The sequence below is a fragment of the Pteropus medius genome, unplaced genomic scaffold, assembly GCF_902729225.1.
Source record: "Pteropus medius unplaced genomic scaffold, Ma_sr-lr_union100, whole genome shotgun sequence".
NCBI lineage: Eukaryota > Metazoa > Chordata > Mammalia > Chiroptera > Pteropodidae > Pteropus > Pteropus medius.
The window spans coordinates 415,918-434,383 of record NW_024349564.1 but is presented as its reverse complement, the minus strand read 5'-3'; positions in this window follow the sequence as shown (position 1 = coordinate 434,383).

The following is an 18,466-nucleotide window of genomic DNA, read 5'->3' as shown; positions in this document are numbered from 1 at the left end:
TTCTTAATCCCTTTGCCCCTTTTTACCATCCCCCCAAACTCCATCCCTTCTAGTAGCCCTCAAAATAGTTTCTGTATCTGAGTGTGTTTCCATTCTTGCTGTTTGTTTAGTTCTTTAGATTCCACATGTATGTGAAATCATGTGATATTTGTTTTCATCTGACTAATTTCATTCAGCGCAATATCCTCTAGGTCCATCAAGGCTATATCTTTTTCTATTCCCTTCCTTGTAGTCTGTGTGTGTCTTTTAATCTGAAGTGAGTCTCTTGTTATCCATTCAGCCACCCTATCTTTTGGTTGGAGCACTTAATTCTTTTCCATGTGAGGTACTTGTTAAGATTGTAGTTATTACCATTTATTCATGCTTTTGATACAGGATTTTTTCTTCTTAAAGGAGTTCCTCCTAAATTTCCTGTAATACTAGCTTGGTGTTGATAAATTCCTTTAGCTTATTTTTGTCTGAGAAGCTTTTTATCTGTCCTTTGACTCTAAATGATAGCATTGCTGGATAAAGCATTCTTGGTTGTAGATCCTGCATTATCATCATGTCAACTATTTTGTGCCAAGCCCTTCTGTCTTACATGGTTTCTTCTGAGAAATCAGCTGCTAGTCTTATAGATGCTCCCTTGTAGGTAACTAACTGCTTTCCTCTTGCTGCTTTTAAGATTCTCTCTTTGTATTTAAACTTTGGCATTTTAATTATAATGTGCCTTGATGCAGGCCTCTTTGGGTTCATGTTTTTGGGGACTCTCTGAGCTTCCTGGGACTATTTTCTTTACCAGTTTAGGGAAATTTTCCATCATTATTTCTTTAAATAACTCTTCAACTTCTTGTTTGTTTCCTTTCAGGTACCTCTATGATATGGATATTTTTACATTTAATGGTGTTCCATAGACTCCTTAAATTATTATTATATTCTTGGCTTCTTTTTTTCTTGCTGTTCTGATCAGGTGTCCTTGGCTTCCCATTCCTCTGTAGTGGTGGTTTGATCCTCTTCTTTACCCACTCTGCTAATTCCCTCTAATATACTCATCTCAGATAATGTGTTCTTCATCTGATTGGTTCCCTTTTATAATTTCCATTTCCATTTTTATGTTTTTTATCTCTTTGTAAAAGTTCTCATTGAGTTCAACTACACTTTCCTTATGTTCATAGAGCATCCATATAACCTGTGTTTTTAACTCCGCATCTGTTAGATTACTTGACTCTGAATCTCTGTTCTGTTCCTCATATGGTTTCTGCTTTTTTGTCTTTCCATTTTGGCTGCCTTTCTGCATCTGTTTCTATGTACTAAACAAAGCTCCTAAATCTCCCATTCTTATTAGTATGGCTTTGTGTAGTAGGTGTCCAGTGGCACAGTCCTGAGAGGGGTTTAGCTGCCAATCAAGTTTAGCCCCAGCCTGTGCCCCTCTAGGGCTACCTGTTAAGATTCAGCAAGAGGGGTGGTTTCATAGTGTAGTGGTTAGCACGTCTGCTTTACAGGCAGAAGGTTCTGAGTTCGCCCCCCAAGTGGAGCCATAGACCATACCCCAGATGTGCCAGGACCTCTGGTTGCTCCAGGACCCTTGAGTGTGCCGGGGGTGCCAGGCCCTAGGTTCACGCCACAAGCATGTGGGAGGAGACACCCCACCTTCAGATATCCAGTTCCTAAGGAGAAACAGCAACATCCATAGGTCAGGTGTGGAAGGGGTGGGGGTAGAATTAAAGAGGGAGGAAAAAAATAAATAAAATAAAAACATCAGAAAAAAAAAAAAGATTCAGCAAGCAAACTAAAGATGCCGTGCTTATAGTTGCCTCAAGAAATCATGCCAGAAACCGAGACCAACTGCCAGCAGATTGGGTCTTGGAGCTTGCTCAGCAAGTTGCATAAAACTCAGCGAGAACACAACTGGATGTGGCTTGGGTAGGGCAATGAGTTGGGGGAGATGGAGCTTCAGGGAATCCTCTGGGCAGGGTGACCTCTGTTATCCAGTTTGATGACATCTTGGCTATGGCAGCGCCTGTCTGTGTTCACCTTGGGAGGTGGTAGGGCTCAACAGAGGAACAATAGATACAGCTGGCACTTCTGCCAGAGAGAAAGCCTTGCCTCTGGCCCTCACTCCCAACAGCACAGTGATCCCTGTAAGTCCCTAGTGCCCCCTGAGCAGCTGACTGTGTGCTGGTGCTCAGAGTGAGCAAGTCCATCACCTGGAAAGTCTGCTTATGGAGACAGCTCCTTTAAGAGGGGTCTGCAGCAGTCACAGCCTCTGTCCCACTCAGCTGCTCCGGACTGGGCAGCCTTGTCCCCTCCTACCTTGTACCATTGCAGAGCGATTTCTTATTTCTCTCCCTAGTTGTAGGGCTTCTGTTTATCCAGATTCCAGGTGACTTTGCTTGCTGTTTGCTCCACGTTTCTGTCAGAACTTTGATGTGGCCGCAAGAGGGATGAACAAAGCCTCTATCACCTATGCTATTTTTAAGTGCCTCCCTTTGTTTTGATAGTGTTTTTAAGGGAGATAAACAGCTTCATCCACAAATAGGTTTATAAGTCTATGTAGTTGAATATATTTCTTAATTTCACTGACATTAAAATTTTTCTGCTGTATCACACTTAACATGTATATAGTTACTTTTTAAATATATGGACACATGTATAAAATGTAAAAATCATTAGATCAAATCTGTCTTGGTCCCTTCTTTCTTCCTTGACTCATCTCCTTTCCAAAATCTGATATGATATTCTTTTAGGATTGTCTCTGTATATTAGACTTGTATGTGCATTCCTTTTAGATAAATACTAGGCCAGATCAACTAGGTTAAATCTCAGACTCTACCATATACTAGATATTGGACAAATATTCTTATAAAATAAGAAAAATCATAGTATTGCTCACAGACATTTTTATAATTTATACATTAGTTCATAAAAAATGATATAAAAATGTCTAGTATAGTGAATATTCAAAAAGATTGTTTCACCTTTGTTGCCTTATGTAAGAACCTACAATTGCCATGAGACTCAGCTCAAAGACATCCATGAAGTCTTTCCATCAGGTTTTACTTCTTTGATATAAAAAATGTGGTCCTTGGACCTGAGGCATTAGTTTCACTGGCAAGCCTATTAGAAATGCAGAAATTCAGACCCAGCCCCAGAACTCCTGAATCAAAATCTGCATTTTTACAAGATCTCTAATTCATTTCTGTACATTTTAAATTTGAGAAATAGACTTCAAATTCACCATGAGTTTCCCATAGGGGATATATACACAACGTATGATGTCTAACACTCAGAAATATATATGCTTGTGTTGATGCCATAATTATATATTTTATCTTTCCTAAAGTGCAGTATTTATAGTGGATTTTTAAATACATATTGTTTGTTTTTTTCTGTTAGAGAAAATATTAGAGAATATTATTTAAAATGTAGTTCGAGAAGCTCTGCTTTGATGGAAATGATTTTGAAAAGCGTAGGTTTCTTTCTTTTGCTGTTGAAAATTATTCAATTGTATATTTCAGGTCACTCACATAAGCCATAATCAGTTCTCTTAACTTTTTTCATCTTTGGTCAATTATGAACTCTATTCATGGCCACTTGGTAAGTTAAATGTGTTACTTATTTTAGGACTGTTGACATTCAGGAATGTGGCCATAGAATTCTCTTAGGAGGAGTGGGAATGCCTGAGCTTCTCAGTAGGATTTGTACAGGGATGTGACATTGGAGAACTACAGGGACTTGGTCTCCCTGGGTGAAGGTAACTTCCTTCCAGAATTCCTACCCTACCAACTGGATTTAATTTCATTTGTAGAATGTCTCTTGGGAGTTTCTGCTTTTTTTTTTAGAGTTTTAATAGTTTATTTATCTATTAAAATTACAAAAGTCTAGACTAGAAAGTGTAGAAAAAGCAGAAAGACAAGCAACATCTGTGTGAGGTATATAAAAGAAAGTCCTGTCCTCCAAATACAGCAAACTATAGTGCACCATGATGTTAGCAACTGGTAAAATATTAGAAAAGGAAAGTAGTACAGGAATTAACATATTAGAACCACAGAGAAGGAAGGTTTGTGGTGATATTTTTTCAGAAGTCTTGTTTCATGAAAATAACATCATGCAAATATTTTCCATTTATATCGAAATAAATGCATTAAAATTTTTTTTTACAATATGGTAATAAGAAAAAAATAATCATCTAAAATGTCATATCTTAAGGATGATCAACATTTTCTTTATCATTTTGAATATCTCACTACATTTATATACATGCAAACATACATATGTATACTCTCTGTCTCTCATACACACAAATACAAACACAGACACTCCTTCACTCACAAACGGAGCTGACAATACATATTGCTTCTTACTGTGAGGATCTTTTATCAGTCTTTTCATATTATCTCTCCCATTCCACTCTCAGGAATTTCTGCTTTACATGACTAAATTTGTGACCCTCTTTAAAGGAAGCTGTTTGAGGTTTGTTAGTGTAAAGAGGAAAATCATGGTGTTTCATCTTGACCTTAACCATCCCCTTTAGTGAGTTGATCTTCATGCTTCACTTCAGATTAGGGATTACATTCAATGGCATAAAATATCATTGCCTACATCTTAAACCCTAATTTCTACCCTTATTTTGATTCAATCATAGTACATTGATGTAGTGCTCAGATCTGTAAATTGAAAATGCTTTCTAAGCACCAAAGGGACTGTCAGTAAACAGTGTTTAGGGAAATAATTTTAACCTTCTATAATGTCCCCTGTGTTTTACTGAACACAATACTGGATTGGAAATTGTAGAAACTCCAGCAAGATTCATGTTCCTTTTTCTAATAAACAGATCTCATTATCTTTAATCCAGACCTGGTTAATTTTTGGAGCAAAGGAAAAATGCTTGAGATGTGAAGAGGGTGAAGAGAGTAGTTATACACTCAGGTAGGTGGGAATAAATGAAGCAGATGACTCAGTTTAGAGGTCCAAAGGCCAAGGAGAAAGCCTGACCTTAAAATGTAGTTTGAGAAGCTCTGCTTCAATGGAAATGATTTTGAGAAGCCCAGGTTTCTTTCTCTTGCTGTCTCAGGGGGACATCGCCTGCTCCACTCTGATCGTGCTCCTAAGTCCTCTAAGGATTCTCCTTCTGCTCTTATGATCTTCCATAACATTTACAGTGAGATCTGAAGGCCTCCCAGTGGCCAGTGAGGGTCTACATGGTCTCACTTTACTTCCCTTGCTTTTGGAAGCCTGATGAAATATGTGTACATATGGAGTTCCTACGTGGAGGCCAAAATGGGAGTTTCTCCTCTATCTCTGTGTACCCTTGAGACACCTACATATTTTGCTACAACATTGGGAATCTGGGATAGACTGTCCCTCTCCTATCAAAACTTAGGCAGAGCAGACCTCCTCATGGAGGCTTCCTCATGGACCTGACCTTGCACTCAATCATCAGTATTCTCCCTGGATCCTCCCAGTGTTTAAGCCTAGACCTTCTTGACTCCATTATTTCCTCAACACACATTATTCCTCATATTCTCAACTTCTTGCATACTCTTCCTTCTATAACCTTAAACCCTGCAATGCAATTTAACTCTTCAATGAAATTTAAATAACTTGTGTCTTTTGTCCCTGTGTGGGTTGAATTCTGATAATCTGCACTATTATTACTAGTTAAGGAAAGGAATTTGATTGATAGTAATTCTGATATGACAATATTTGCATGGCAGAATAACCTAGGCCACTTCATTGATGCTGGGTTCTGCCTCAGGCTAATTGACAGAATCTTGGGGTGAGACACAGATGGGTAGTTCTAAAAACCACATAGGGGATCCCAACAGGAAGCCAAGGCCAAGAAAGACTTTTCTAAACATTGCTTGCCAGACTTCCATGTACTTAACTAGTCCTTTGAGAATCCCATAAAGCAGGGATCCCCAACCCCCCGGGCCACGGACTGGTACTGGTCAGTGGCCTTTTAGGTACCAGGCTGTACAGTAGAAGGTGAGCAGCAGGTGAGTGAGCAAAACTTCATCTCTATTTACAGCTAAGCATCACTGCCTTAGCTCTACCTCAGATCATCAGGCATTAGATTCTCATAGGAGCACTGGTCCCCGGTGCCGAAAAGGTTGGATACCACTGCTGTAAAGAACAGATTCTGGAGCCCTACACTCAGTCATTATGTCTCCTCAGCTCTGAGTGAGTCTGGTAAATTTGCATTTTTAATAGTCACTGAGGTTGTTGTCTGAAGACCTCATTTCCAGGAGCACTAAGCTAGAGAAAGCAAGAACCTGAGTGCCATACACCTAACTGTCCTTTCCCAACATAAATACTGCTGGTGTCTGAGTAAGGCTGTGTTTGGGAAACAACATTCATTCTTTTACAAAAACAATGTTATTTGAGCATCTGTTCCTTGCTCACAGGTGTGTGAGGATGCTCTGTGTACAGGACACTGCTGGGAACTGCCTTTGCTAGGCATCTTCTTGGTCTAAGAATTTGTTTTAGACAGATTCTGTACTGACATTTCTCAGTCCCATTTAGGCAGGACTGTATTCTGGATACCAATTTTTGGGCCATTATGCTCTGTGCCCGCCATATCAAGGCTGAAGTATAAAACCAGAATCAGGTGACATCAGAAGGGCCGCTTTAGATGTGGGACTGATGGGCATCTTCTACATTTATATTACTTACACATGGTGATTCTGAGTGGCCAGTCCCTGATCCCTAGTCTGCTTTTGGGTCATCTGCATTGTTGGAGGTGCCCGATTTAGGTCACTGAGGAGTTCTGTTGTGCTCATGCATTCAGGTTCGGGCAAAATTTAAAGGCAGAAGTGGCAGAGGACATCAAAAACCCTGGAATTGACAATGAGGGTCAGGGGGAAAACTTGCCTGTGCTACAGATCCTGGTCCCAGCTCACCTGAACTCAAGTATGTGGGCTTGGTTGAGATGGGATTCAAGGCTGGTGAAGGGAGGAGCATGTGACTGCATGTTTTGACTTTGGAGGAACATTTTGGACCTCTGTATGCATGTGCAGTATTTGGAGGGAAACAAACGTGCAGGCGCCAATGGTGACTGATTACCAAGGGTGAAGTCTGGTCAAGTGAGGGCAGTGTGTGCTGGTGTCTTCTGGGTATGCGTAAGTTGTGGGGCAGAGGATGTCTTTAGGCCACCCTGTGTTTGGGAAACATAAAGGCTCCAAATGAGAAAAGTGCTCCAGAATTAAATGTGGGGATGTGTGAGATCATTGTTGAAATTTTAGGCTTTATATCAATTTGCAAGGACCATTTTGCAATTATTCATCCATGGTGAGAATGTTCAGTCATGGTGGTGCACAATCTCATATCCCAGAAGCACCCAGATAATCTATATATGCACAAATAAACAATCCACATTCCATGATGTGTGTGATAGCGGGAGACAGATACCTTCAACTCTGTAAATGTATAAATGCACAATGTTTCCATAAGGTGTTTTATTCATAATTACCATCAATATATGTTTCAGAGACTGCAGTAGATCTATTATCACACATATGAAAACAGCACTATTGTTTATTACTGGTTAAGGAAAGCAATTTAATTGATAGTAAGTCTGATACAATGATATTTGCATGAATGTTGAACCAAGCACAGAAGATTTTAAGGTTTGTGTGGGTGATGGGGTGGGGGAGGGAGAATATATCTTCTATTCTATGTGTATTTGGATGGGCCTAATAATTAAACTGACATCAGACTGATAACAGAGAAAAATACAAATTTTATTAAATTTTTACATGTACATGGGAGTCTTGACAAGAGAATGAAGACTGGAAGAAGTGAGCTGAGCAGAAAGCTTTTCATCCTTTTAGAAAAACAATTTGTGAAGAATTGACAAGATAAGGGGCTTGGGGTACGAGTAGCTGGGTAGTCCTTAACATAAGGGTTAGTTTAACAGATTTGTTTTGCAGATTCCTCTGGTGCCATCTGCAGAAAAAGAATTTATTTTCTGCCTTTAGATAGAAAATAGGGTTTTTGTCTTTACTGTTTCTTAATTGCCTTCAGATAAAAGTAATTTTGATGCCAAGGAGGCATATTTTGAAGTAATATATTCTGGTTTCCTTCCTGTGTGTATGTATGTATATGTATATTATAAAATTTTAATTGCATTCTCAGATACACTCTGAAATTGCATGAGGAGGAAGATACACCTTAAACTGATGAAAGCTGTTACTTCTGGAGATGAAATTATGATCAACTGTGAAATAATGGGAATTTTACTTTATTTTATTGTTTAAATATTTTACACTTTCATATTTTACAACTTTTTATTTCAGATAAAGGTGTATGGTGGAAAAGTTATTGGGTTAGGGCCTGTTCTAGTCTAGTATGACTGTTTTAACTTGATTATATCTGCAAAGGCCCTGTTTCCAATAGGTTACATGAACAGGCACTGGGGGTTAGGATTTAAACATATGTATTTGAACCATAGAATTCAGCCCACAACAGGGATAAAAGACACAAATTAGTTAAATGTCATCGAGGAGTTAAATTGCACTATAGCGTTTAAGGTTATAGGGGGAAGAGTATACAAGAAGTTAAGAATATGAGGAATAATGTGTGTTGAGGGAAAAATGGAGTCAAAGAAGTCAAAGGAATTAAAAAGATAATGAAGATTGGGGGAGGTAATTGGCAAAGCAAGGCAAAAAGCAGTATTGGATAAAAGATACAATAATCTCAATACTTATGAAGGTTTAGAGAACAGAGAGGTGGAAGGGAGATATGTGGTTGCAGATGGAGTCTTGGGAATGTTTAGTGTTCCAGACAGAGATAAAGGGCAGGTCATAATGGATAGTGGGCAACAGTAGGATAACAGGCCCAGGAGAAAGGGTCAGGGATTATAGGGTTTAAGGAATGGCTGAAAGATTGTGAGGAAGCTGTGGACACCAGACATGGTGGGTGCATTTGAGGGTGGTTGCACATAGAGAACACAAGAAATGGCCTAAAGCCATGGAATGGGTTAGGGAAGGATATAAGTGAAGAGAAAAATTGATTATGGATAATGAAGAGTTTGAATGTGATGGAAGGCCAAAAGGGCTAGGCTGAGGGCTCTGAAGTCAGGAGGAATAGAGGTCACAGGGATGGAGGTCTAACGTGCACAGGATGGATGTAGGAGAGCAATACAGACATCTAGAGCAGTCATTTGGAGGGGAGTAAGGTCTGGTAGTGGCCAAAGGTCCCAGTGTACCAATTCAGTGGATAAGCTGAGGTCACAATAAAGGATAGAGACAGAGGAAAGAGAAGTGGGGAAGTAGAGATTGCAGGTGGCACTTTATAGGTCACTAATTTATCTTCCCATGATTAGTTCTGATTCACATTTGATTAATAATTTAATTGTGATAAGTTTTTTTAATTTCAGCCCATGAGGTAATAACCTCGCTGTGGAAATCTTCAAAATCCAATGGTGGGCCTTTGAGAGGTAACTAGGTCATGAGGACAGATCCCTCATGAGCAGCATGAGTGCCTTTAGAAGAGACCAGAGACTAGCTCTCCTTTTGCCATGTGAGGATACAGTGACAGGCCAGCTATCTGCCACCTGGAAGAGAGTCTCCCCCAGAACTTAACCATGCTGGCACCCTGACCTCTGACGTCCAGCTTCCAGAACTCCGAGAAACACTTTCCAAAATAGCTAGTTAATAGCTAGCCAATCTATGGTGCTTTGTTATAGGAGCGTGAGCAGAATAACACCATGATCCAGCAATTCCACTTGTGGGTGTACAAAAACTGAAAGCAGGATCTTGAAGAGATATTTGCACACCAGTGTTCACAGGAGCATTATTCACAATAACCAAGAGGTAGAAACAACCCAAATGCCCACTGAGAGATGATTGTGCAAACAAAATGTAAAAATATGCAATGGAATATTATTCAACGTTCAAAAAGAGATGCAAATCCAGTCATTTGCTACAACACGGATAACCCTTGAGGACATTATGCTAATTGAAATAAGCCAGTTACAAAAAAGACAAATACTATATGATTCTATTTATGGGAAGTACCTAAAATAGTCAAATTAATAGAAGTAAAAATAAGAATGCTATTTTCCAGAGGCTGGGAAGAGACTGAGGTAAAATGCACAATGACACACCTAGGATGAAAAATATGGCATGAACAATGGTTTAGTCAACAGCCTCAGTGATAGGAGGATGTGAACTTAGACTATATTCTTCCTAGGCGAAATTTCCATACTATTTCTTGTGACACAAAGGGGATGATCATTAGCATGTATGTATGATCAGCATTGTCACAGTGCCCTGGAGAGGTACTGTTTGACGTTCCCCAAAACAGGAAAGAAAACTGAAAACACTTATCAGCCAGGTTCTCCTGATACTTTCTATCTTGGTATCATGAGACATGCTGACTGCTGTACTGAGCAGCTTCAAGTGCTGCTTCTGTATATAGTAGGATAATATTGCAACATATTAGTTAAAATATTCTCCCTCAAGAAGATTCTGTGTCCAAGTAAACCCACTCCATAAAGGAGTCCACCAGAAGTTGTCACCTAAAGGAGGATTATCACAGCAAAAAGAAAAAAAAAGATAAAAGTTCAGGCCCTAGGGATGTATATTTCACTTGAGAGTTTCAGAGGCAAAGTCATGCAAACTTAAAAGAATATGAAATTTGGCAGAGTCTACATTCACAGACAAGGTAGAGTGGTGCAGAAAGAGAAAAATAGTAGATATGGAGTCAGATTTTGTAGGATCTTGATACAGAACTACACATTCCACCCACAGACTTCAAGTAAAGAGCCTGAAAGATTGATATATGCCCTTCATGTAGGACTGGGGATTAAAGAGGAATTCTCTGCCCACTGTCTTTACATTTTTCCTAAGTAACAGTTATGGAAGATCCAACTCACCTTCCTGTGACACATACCCCTGCAGTGTATAGCAAAATCAGGACAGAAAATGGCCAAAGGATCTGAATGGGCAGACAGGGCTGAAGACAGCTCTGTGCAGTTCTAAATGGAATGGAATAACAGCCAGTATTTTCCTGTTTCCTGGTTAGGTCTTCTAACTACAGCAAATGGGGATGGAACTGGGATAGGTCCAGGAGTCAGGAATACAAAGGCCTCAGCTCAGGTTTATATGAACTAATAAATGAGCATCCAATAAAATTAAGTCCAGAAGAAGAGACCAGGGAGGAGAGAGACAGATTTGAAACAGCCTGCCCCATGCTCCTCAAAGTCAAGGTACTGAAGAGGTCACAGGGGCCAGAAAACAGTGTTGTGATCATTACAAAGATTTTGCCTTTGTCTCTTAAAAGCTGCAGCACCAGCAGAAGGTGACAGGACAAATTTTCCATGTTGAAGGACAGACTGATAAGATGGAGAGAAAAAATATTTCTTTTAAAGTTCACAAGAAACAAACTTCTGTTTTACTTTAGAAGTCTCCCATTTTCCAAACACTATTAAAGGTGTGGCTTCCTCTCTCCCTTTCTGAGCTCTCACTTCTGTACACTCCTTGGATACATTCCAACTAATTTGTTTTTTTTGCTGTTTTTCACCTCCCTCTGCATAGTGCGGGACTCTTTGCCTTCCTTCAAAATGAAGATCATAATCAGGTTAGACAGAAATTCCCGATCATAAGAAAGGAACATCAAGTGCTGTGGCTTTTCCAGAATCCCAGCAGTTTGTTCAGCTGAGAAGGAGGACGTTACAGATGGGTCTAGAAAAATCTATCCATGGCTTGCCTCCTTTTGTGCATACAGACCAGAGTAATAGGCAGATACCTCACACTTTTCCAAGGACTACTGAATCAGAAGCACAGGGATAGAAAACATAAAATTGAATGTTTTAAATATATGGATTTATAATTTAAATATAGGGATTTATAATTACTTAAGCTCTAGAACAAACCTTGATATATCATTTGAAGAAAAAGCAAGTTTAAAGTCCTGATGTCAAATAATGAAGCTATTTATTTCTGAGTAAACAGGGCTTTGATCTCAGTCAAAGGAACTCTTGACTCAGGTCAAACCATAAAGGCTCCCAAGAGGCACACAAGAAAAAATGTAATGATATCCAGGGCAGATCCTGACTTCTGAGGAAAGTCATCTTCACCCAGGTAGAGCAGGTTCTTGTAGTTTTCCAATATCACATCACTGTACAAGGACCTATGAGCAGGGTCCAGGCATTTTCACTCCTCCTGAGAGAATTCTATGAACACATCCTTGAATGTCAACCATCCTTGAAATAAAAAAAAACACATTTCACCAAAGGAGTCATGAAAAAAGTTATCTTTACACTAAATGAGGAGAGAGGTGCAAGGATTGATTTGGTTTAAATGTGTCTTCTGATAGATCCACATAAAAAAAATTTGAGCACATTATGTGTCTCTAATTTTAATTTCTTATGTTTTTTCTTTGAGAAATTATGATATCTTCCAAATCAATGTGGATATATCACTTTTGTGGGCAATATACGAAATATACAAATAAAAATTCAACACCCAATTGTCTATTCAGAAGTGTTAGATATTATGTTCTACACATCGAGTGAAATTCAATATACAGATGAGCTACAGCATGACTGGTGTCTTTAGAAATGACAAAGTCCACATTGCCATTAAGGAAAGGTCGGACTCTTAACTTTTGGTAATGACAGCGACAGCAATAACTAAGTTTTTGAAAATGTGCTATGTGCTAAGCATTGCTGTAAATGTTTTACATGTATTAATTTCTTATCAACATGAGAGCTCATCAAGACAGGTCTGGTTCCAGTTCACAGAGAAGAAAACTATCACGGAGACTGTAACAAATTTGCCTCAGATCAGTCATCTACGAAATGACACAGCAAACATCTGAACTCAGGTTTAAAAGCTTTAGGATTGAACCTAAAGAATCACATAAGTAACAAACATTATTCAAAATATATTGACAAATATTTCTGAGAAAACCTGACTGAAGTTTAAGATTAACAACATGGAACCGCATGAAAATTCATTATATACGTGCAATTGCACATACACATACACATGATATGTTACTATTGTCACTATTAACTGATTCATGTGATAGTGTAGAAAACTTAAGACCATGGAATATATTTAAGATATCACTTCAACTGCTAAAAATAGACGACTTATTTATGAAATGATTTTTATAAAAATCATGTACTTCAACATTCATGCAAAACATTTGCAAATCATATACCTAATAAGAGTATTTTATCTAGCCTAAATAAGGAATTCTTTAAAAAATAAGCCAAAAAAAGACAAATAACCCAATTATAAAATATTCTTAGCAAATGAATAGGCATTTCTCAAAATAAAATACACCAGTGGCCAAAAAACATATGAAAAGTGGCTCAACATACTAGAGAATGCAAACGAAAACCACAATGGTATACCACTTCACACGTACCTACCATTATTCTATCAAAAACATGGGAAATAACTCGATGATGAATTGGAGAAATTAAAGCTCTTTGCATTGCTGGTGGAATATAATATAGCGCAGCTGCTTTAGAGGAGTGTGGTAGTTCCTCAAAAAAGATAAAATCGAGTTACTTTATCCTTATGTCACAATTTCACCTATATACATATACCAAAATAATTGAAAACATCTCCACCAAAGAAAGAAAAAAACAAACACTTCGCAAATGAATTTTCATGGAAGCATCTATAATAGCCAAAAGGCAGGAGTCAAGTTTTATTATCCAGACATAAAAAGGAATCAAGTAATGGTATATGTTACAACATGGATGAACCATGAAAACATTTTCATTTAAAGAAGGTAAACACAAGAGGACACATAGTCTATTATTTTATTTACATGAAATGTCCAGAATAGGAACATACATACAGAAATTACATTAGTGGTTTCCAAGGGGTAGAGGTGAGGAGTGCTAGAAGGTATGGGTTTTTCTTTTGAGGTGATGAAAATATTCTGAAGTGAGTGCTGATGGTGTTATAAAATCGTGAATTCCCCCCCCCAAAAAAACTTGTTTAATTGTACACCATTAAGGGCTCAATTTTATGGCATGTAATTATATATAAATAATAAAAACAGAAATTTAATATGTTTACATTGATTTCAGGAATACATTCTGATCTACTGACTCTGCTCTGTAAGATCATGGAGATACAGGGCCCAATATCCATGGCAACCACGGAGAAGAGAGATGATGGCAATGAGTGGTAAAAAGGGAAAGAATTTGAGATATAATTTTAAGGTAAAATGAGCATATTTTAAACCAAAATTCCAGTGTGACTTTCAGGGTAGCAATAGGACCCCTGTCTCCTTTATGAGATTTTAGTTCATCATCTTGTATCATTCTTCTTTTACTGAACTAATGACATAAAGGAATCTTTTTCTTCACATTCTTAGAGCACCAACTGTGTACCTACCATTATTCTATGAACATTTTTATGCTGTAAATTTGAAAAGAACCCCTTGATCTATGCATTCTCCAAATTTTTTACCAACTACATGGGTAGAATGTAAATTAAATATATAAATTGATTTTTAAAAACATAAGGAAAAATGGTAAGGAAAATTTTTAAAAGAAAATAAAAATGTTTTTCCTGAAAAAAAAAAAAGCCAGGGATATCACACTCCTTGACTTCAAATTATACTTCAAAGCATATAAACAAAACAAGCGGTATTGGCAGAAAAACAGACACAGACCAGGGGAACAGAACTGAGCCAAGAAATTAACCCACATGTATATGGGCAACTAATATTTGACAGAGGAGCCAAAAATATACAATGGAGAAAAGAAAACGTCTTCATTGAATGGTGCTGGGAAAATTGGAAAGCCACATGGAAAAGAATGAAATGACTATTTGACACCATACACAAAAATTAACTGAAAATGCATCAAAAACTTAAGTATAAGACCTGAAACAATAAAGTATGTAGAAGAAAACATAGGTTCTAAACTTATGGACCTTAGCCTTAAGATTTTATGAACTTGACCTCAAAGGCAAGGGACATAAAAGCAAAATATATGCAACTAAAAAGTAAAAGAAAACACCATCAAAACAAAAAAGTGCCCAACTGAATGAGAGAAGATAATTGCAAATAATAGGTCTGATAATATCCACTGTATATAAAAAACAATTCTTACAACAAAAATCCAATTAAAAATTGGGACAAGGACACGTACTTCTCTCAAGAAGACATACAAATGGTCAACAGATATATGAAATGTTCAACTTCACTAGCTATGAGGGAAATGCAAATCAAAACCACAATAACATACCACCTCATGCCTGTTAGAATGACTGTTATCAACAACAGAAGAAATAAGTGTTGAAGATGTAGAGAAAAAGAAACCCTCATATGCTGGAACAGCCACTATGGAAAACAGTATACAATTTCCTAAAAAAATTAAGAAAAGAACTACCATATGGCCCAGCAATCCCTCTTCTGGATAGCTACCTGAAAATTTTGAAAACATTTATTCATAAAGTTATATGTACCCCTAAATTCACTGTAGCATTATTCACAGTAGCCAAGACATGGAAACAATCTAAGTGTCCTTCAACGGATGATTGGATAAAAAAGAAGTGGTATGTATATACAATAGAATACTACTGAACCACAAGAAAACATGAAATACTGCCATTTGTGACAACATGGATAGATCTTGGGAGTATCATGCTAAGCAAAATAAGTCAGATGGAAAAGGATAAGAACCATATGATTTCATTCATATGTGGGATATATATATATATAAAAGCAACAAATGAAAAAACAAGCAGAAAAACTCAGACACTGATACAGTTACCAGAGAGAAAGGATGGTGGAGGGAGGATGAAGAAGTTAAAGGGAGTCAAATATATGGTGACAGAAGGAGACTTGACTTTGGGTGGAGCACACAATACAATATACAGATGACGTATTGTAGAACTGTACACTTGAAACTTATATCTTATTAACCAATGTCACCCCAACTAATTTAATAAAGAAAAATGGCTTCATGGACTACTCAATTAATTGCTGAGGAAAATGGTATAGGCAAGTCTTCTAAACATAGATACGTAGATTTGCTTTTTTCATTAATTCTCATTATTAAAAGTTTTTACGTATGCAACAAAAAATTAAAAGTTTTTACATATGCAACAAAAAATTTAATTGTTTTTTTTAAAAAAAACAGGAACCATAAAGCTTATTACCATAATACCAAATTGAGGTTTTTATAGCCTTTGCTCTTAGTAATTAAATTATATTTGTTGTAGGATAAATATTTCTACATATCAATTTTCACTCAATTAGTATAAAAAATCACAGGAGATTTAAACTATTTCACAAACTTTCAACAATTATATTGTATAAAGAGTCCTACTGACAGCAACATAAAGGACATGTACAGTAATTGGCGTGAGGAAAATTGTGTTGGTTCTGAACCAAGGAGAAACTTCCAGAGTAAACATTCAAGGTTGAATTAAAATGACTTCACTTTTTATTATTTGACTACTAGACTTCATTTTTTGACTACTTACAACTTTTAAGTCTACTGTCTCTTCCCAATCTACCCCACATCTAAGCAAGCTGATGAGAAAGTCTCTGCTCATTTGTTTGGCACTAGTGGAAAGTTTATACTACATTCTTGTACCCTCTTCTCAGCCCCACCCTCTACCACTCATACCAACAAATCTGGAGAAGAGGGCCCTTAATATATTAACCATGTATTATTTTTACATTTGTTGTATGCCACTCATCATTCAAATTTATACTGTACTGTATCATAAATTCAGTGTTCTTGCTCTTCCAGGAAATGCTGACCCTCACGTAATGAAGTATGTCCTTTCATCTTATTAAACCCTTCATGGACATATGAAATGATTGTAATAAAGGCATAACATAAACAGATTTCAAAACTCAGGTGAAAATTGATAATAGTGATGTTTCTTTTAAAGAAAAATGAAAATAAAAATTTAATAAAATGAAGGTAACAGGACCTTTCTACAGGTATCCTTGTAACATTGATAGCCATCAGTTTTGTCTAGTATGAATTATCTGAAATGTAATTACCTGTTGTGAGAAATGGTTAAACTATCACTTTGACACATTTTAAAGCTTTCTTTACAATATAAAACTTTTGATGAATCCTGAGGTCAGACCATTGTCTAAAGACCTTGCCTCAGTCACTATCTTTGTATAGTTTCTCTCCAATGTGAAATCTATTGTGACACAAAGGCATGAACATTTAAAAGCTTAACATATTCCTTACATTTATAAAGTTTCCAGTAGGAATTTTAATATTAAATAAAGCTCAATTTTTGGATAAAAGCCATGTCATACCCATTACATTTATGTGGTTTCTTTCAAAGACATATATTCTGATGTCTAGTTAAGTGTGAGCCCTAGTTAGAGGATTTGCCAAACACATGACTTTTACATGGATTCTGTTCGCTATGGATTTTTTGATGTCGAGTAAGGCTGGATCACACATTTAAGGCTTTGTCATACATTATATTTATGAGGTTTTTCTCCCTGAAGATCCATGCTGATGATCCCCAATGCTTGATCTTTGGATAAAAGCATTGCCACATATATTAGGTTTGCAATGTTTCCTTTCAGTATGCATTTTCTGATGTCTAGTAAGCTTTGCAAACTGAGTAAAGGCCTTGACTCACTCATTACATTTATAGGCTTCTCCCCAGTATGGATTCTTTCATGTCAGGTAAGGCTTGAACACACATTAAAGGCTCTGCCACACTCCTTACATGTGTAAGCCTTCTTTCCAAAATGAAATGTCTGATGTATGACAAGGTTTGAGGACTCATTACAGTCTTTGCCATATTCTATATATTTGTAAGGCCTTTCTCCACTTTGAATTATTTTATGTTGAGTAAACTTGAATATTCCATAAAGGCTCTGTCACACTCATTACATTTGTAAGGTTTCTCTCCTGTATGAATTCTCTGATGAATTATAAGATTTGAATATTAACTACAGAGCTTGCCACAAACTTTACATATATATGGTTTCTCTTCAGTATGAATTCTCTGGTGTCTAGTGAGGTGTGAAATGCGATTGAAGGATCTGTCACACTCATTACATTTGTAAAGTCTCTACCCAGAATGAATTCTGATGACTAGTGAGATTTTATTTTTAATTTTTAATTAAGTTTATTGGAATAACATTGGTTAATACAGTTATATAATTTTCAGGTGTACATTATCATTTGACATCTGTATATTCTATTGTTTACCACCCAAAGTCCACTTTCTTTGAGCTACCATGTATTTGATCCCCTTTACCCACTTCACTCTCCTCTGAAACCCTATATTTGAACCCCTTTACCCTGTCTACCTCTCCTCTAATCCCCCACCCCACTAGTAACCACTAGTCTATAGTCCTCTGGTAACCACTAGTCTATATTCCATGTTCATGAGTCTCTGTTTGTCCTGTTCCTTTGTTGCTTTTAGGTCTATATCCCACATATAAGTGATATCATGTGATTTTCAACTTTTTCTATCTTATTTTGCTTAGCATGATCATCACAAGCACCATT